General features: G+C 29.9%; 1 long non-coding RNA gene across 1 annotated transcript; it reads right to left on the bottom strand.

The window, feature by feature from the left end:
• Positions 1 to 2,828: 2,828 nt before the first annotated feature.
• Positions 2,829 to 3,921, bottom strand: LOC149237615 (uncharacterized). The gene is made up of 3 exons (XR_016245298.1): positions 3,655 to 3,921; positions 3,465 to 3,540; positions 2,829 to 3,260 (listed from the first exon to the last, which is right to left on the bottom strand). It is a non-coding gene; the product is annotated as an uncharacterized LOC149237615 (long non-coding RNA).
• Positions 3,922 to 4,154: the final 233 nt, after the last annotated feature.

A 4,154-nucleotide genomic window follows, 5' to 3' on the forward strand; every position in this document is an offset into this window, starting at 1 on the left:
TTATCTTAACTTGAGAGGCATCTCAAAATATTTGCATTTTAAAAGATGCTATCCCTCTCGACACTTGGGAGATCTGGAGGTAAGATAGATCTACTCTAGTAAATAAAAATATAACTCTTAGTTCATACTCTAATATAATATTTTTATATTATATTATTATAAATCATATTCCAAATCAACATCTATCTATGTCATTAAAAATACAACTTACCTAAATACAATTAAATGACAATTAATTATTATAATATTTTATATGCTTTTATTTTAAGATTATAATTTTTTTCAAATATAACTCTCACTCACTCATATATATATATGTGTGTGTGTGTGTGCGTGTGTTGTAATATATATATATATATATATATATATATATATATATATATATATATATATATGTAATATACATACACACACACACACACACACACACACACATATATATATATATATTGGTTTTGAGCTACAGGTTTATGAGAAGCCATGGTATTGATCTATGGTATTCATGTGGAATATATCCTATTTAAAAGGGGAAATTAATGCAGCCTAGATTAATCTTAACTATGGATCTACCAAGTGTTGTGAGGGACCAAATCTCTTTGCATATCAAAAGATTTGCATTTCAAAATATTTTATCCCTCTGAACATTTGGTAGATATGAAGGTAAGATAGATCTAGTATAGTGAATAAAAATATAACTTATAAATCATATCCCAAATAAACATCTATATATCTAATTAAAAATACTACTAATTTAATTATAATAGTGATTATAATATTTTATATTTTTAAAAAATACTACTAATTAAATTATAATAGTTATTATAATATTTTTTATATTTTTATTTTAAGATTATAATTCTTTTCAAATATCTCTCTCTCCAAAATTACTTTTTTTCCCCTTTACATAAACTTGATATAAAACTATGACATTAAAATATTCTATTTATGACTAGAAATAAGATATATATATATATATATATATATATATATATATATATATATATATATATATATATATATATATATAAACTATTACTTTATATATAAACTATTACTTGACAACTAAACATATACATATCATGTGATATTACTTATATGATTTTTACATTGCATTATCAACTGTATATTAAGTAATTAAATAACTCTTTAATATTTAAAACTCTTTTTATTTTTATTTTTACTTATAAAGTGGATGTAAAATTAAGGTAGAAATTGAAGTATTTTATTTATGGTTGACATTGATTTATTTTTTATTACTATTTTTTTAATTTATTATTGTAACAACTTGTGATGATTATTATTTATTTATTTATTTTACTGTATTGGTAAATAATTTCTAAATTGAAGCAACTCCATAGTTTTAGGATATTAAAAGAAATCATTTTAATTTTTTTTGTTCTTAAAAAAATATACATATTTAATAATCATGAACAATTTTGGGAATTTGCGGGAAAAGACCCAAAAGCACTTTTCAAATACCTGACAATTGTAGATAGTTCCTCTTTTCTCTCTCCCTCGAGATAAAGGATCTTAGTGGGAAAATGAGCCAAGGAAGGCAGAGGAGAGAGGCTAAAGGCATCTAAAGAAAGAAATAAAAGAGGGGACATGACATTGCCTACAACGTATTCTTAAGCTAGACTAAGAGCCAATGAAAGCCCTAAAAATCCTAGATCACACTGTGAGTCTCAGGCTGGACTAAGTAGTCTTGACACCTGGACTAAGTAGTCTTGACACCTGTTGACACTAACCTATGAGACATTGTCTACATTGTTTTTTAGAAGTGAAAAGGAAGATCATGTTGTGAGTCTCAGGCTGGACTATGCAGTCTTGATGCCTATTGACACTAACCTATGAGCCATTCTCTACGTTGTTTTTGTGGAAGTGAAAACGCTCAAGGGAAAGTTGGACACAATTTCCAACTTCAAAGGTTAGGAGTTGTGGTCTTCCCTAGAGAATTTTCCAGACTATTAAAAGTAAAATGAGTGCTCTTTACTAATGAAAAACCTACACGAAACACAATAAATTATAGGAACCGCAAGTCATGGTTTTGAAAAAGAATGTTGGATGATTTTCCTGGAAAGGTTGTGGTATTGTAACTGTGTTATTTATTTTGTTTATGGGTATAGTATAAACACTGCTTTTTCTCACTGTATGCCAATGCTTTAAAATAATTTTCTAACTAAAATCCCTAACTAAGCCCTTAGTCTATATGGAAGGAAATAAGTAGAGAAATAATGGGAATCGATAACTAGTTTTTAAGGAGTTAAATTCCAACGATGTTGTGAAACTTACAGTACCAGAAAAGGCCATGGTGGGGAAAAGTATAGAACACTGATAACTAAGACATAGATGAGGGCTTATACTCATCCCTAAAAACACATGACTTGGAATTACAAGAAACAAAAAAATAGAACATATGGTAAGTGTAAACCATGGTCACACTAATAGATGTGGAGAACTTGAAGAAAAAACCTTTAACAAATAAAACATTGTATATAAAAATAAGAAATGTTAAGTAAAAACACTTTATCCATAATCTAGTGTAACCTCAATACTCTTGATGTAAAAGAATGAATTAAAATGTATAATATTTAAGTAATGTAAGGATCAATTTAGACTCAGGAAAACCAAGATTAGTAAGTACCTAGGAACCTGAATGAACTTACATGGAAAAAATAGACATTTGAACAACAGACCATTCCATATGAAATATGGTATAATAATACTTTGCACAATTAAACTAAAACTGAGAAGCGCTAACTTACAAAAGTCTCAACATATATATATACATGCTCATTGACATTCAAACGTATAAAAGAAAACACCTTTTCATTAATAAGAGGTAGTGGAATTTTACATTCTCAACATATAAATTCACTAGACCCTGTTGCAATAACATGTACAGTAACCATAGTAATTTTAATAGTTAATTACAGGCCGGATAGAATCACTATTCCAGAAATGGTCAATGCCTAATTAACATGCTTCTTGTATACATAAAACCCTAATACTCTAAAACTAATCAGTATTTCACGATTGTGTCTCGACCTCCTAAAAAATCTAAGACTTTGGTTGCATTTAAGAGCAGAAACACTAGCTTCAAGGGCTGAAAGACAAAAAAAACCTGGAACCAGAATGAGAGTAAGAGGGACCTGGAAGCAAAGAAAGAGCTCAAGGGTCAACAATTTAGCCCTCTTAACTTTCCACTCTAGCCATGACCAAAACCAAGATTGAATGGTGAGAGGATTGAAGAAACTAATCTGCAAAAGAAACCAAGTTAGGGTTAAATCATGAGCAACCAAATTAACAGTGTTTTATGTCAAATAAAAGAGGCTTGAAGCCACCTGCATGAATTTGTAGTCGAAACTAAGGACCTACAAATCTAAGCCGAGAAGTATTGGAATAAATTAAACTCAATAATTACAATCACGGCAACAAAAAATAAATCTGGAATTAAGGGTTACCTATTTCAAACTGGAGGAAATGGTTGGATTGAGCCCAAAATCGAGATTTTCCATGGAAACCTTCAATTCTAAATTACTTGTGGGACAGAAACAGAAAAAAGACCTTATTTTACCAATGGAATACACTGAAACCCACATAACCCTCTACATTAAAGTCGAGCAACGTTTCAAAGGAAATTTTACAGCCTACTTGTTATGCAAAGTCACGAAACCGCAAGGTGGTTGCTGAGCCATATCACAAAATTGAGCAGGATACAAATGACGGATACCTGGGCAAACGACGACAGTGGTTATCAGAACTACTTAGAGTGGATTGGTACTATTGGATCTAACTCTAAATACATCGATGATGGAGATATGTTACAAGTGTCCCAGCTTAGGATTAGGGATAATGCACTCATTTGTAGCGAGATGTGGGAAAACATAATATGACATGGCACCCACTCCAACCCTGGTTCATAATAATATATGTAGAGGTAAACATTAAGAGAATTGAAGGATTGTGTACTTTTATAACTAGATAGCCACCTCGGGGTGGTCAAATCTGTAATGTGTGTAGCAAAGCAATTTATAAACAAATTAATGTGCCTGGGCAGACCATGTAATGTTTTTATGTATTTCAAAGGGTAATGTTGGTATATGTATCTAAGGTAAATATATTTAAATAATGTATTTTTGTGTCTATAGGGT

The sequence above is a fragment of the Pinus tabuliformis genome, chromosome 8, assembly GCF_031772625.1.
Source record: "Pinus tabuliformis cultivar Carrire ecotype Pingquan chromosome 8, CPIR1, whole genome shotgun sequence".
Taxonomy (NCBI): domain Eukaryota; kingdom Viridiplantae; phylum Streptophyta; class Pinopsida; order Pinales; family Pinaceae; genus Pinus; species Pinus tabuliformis.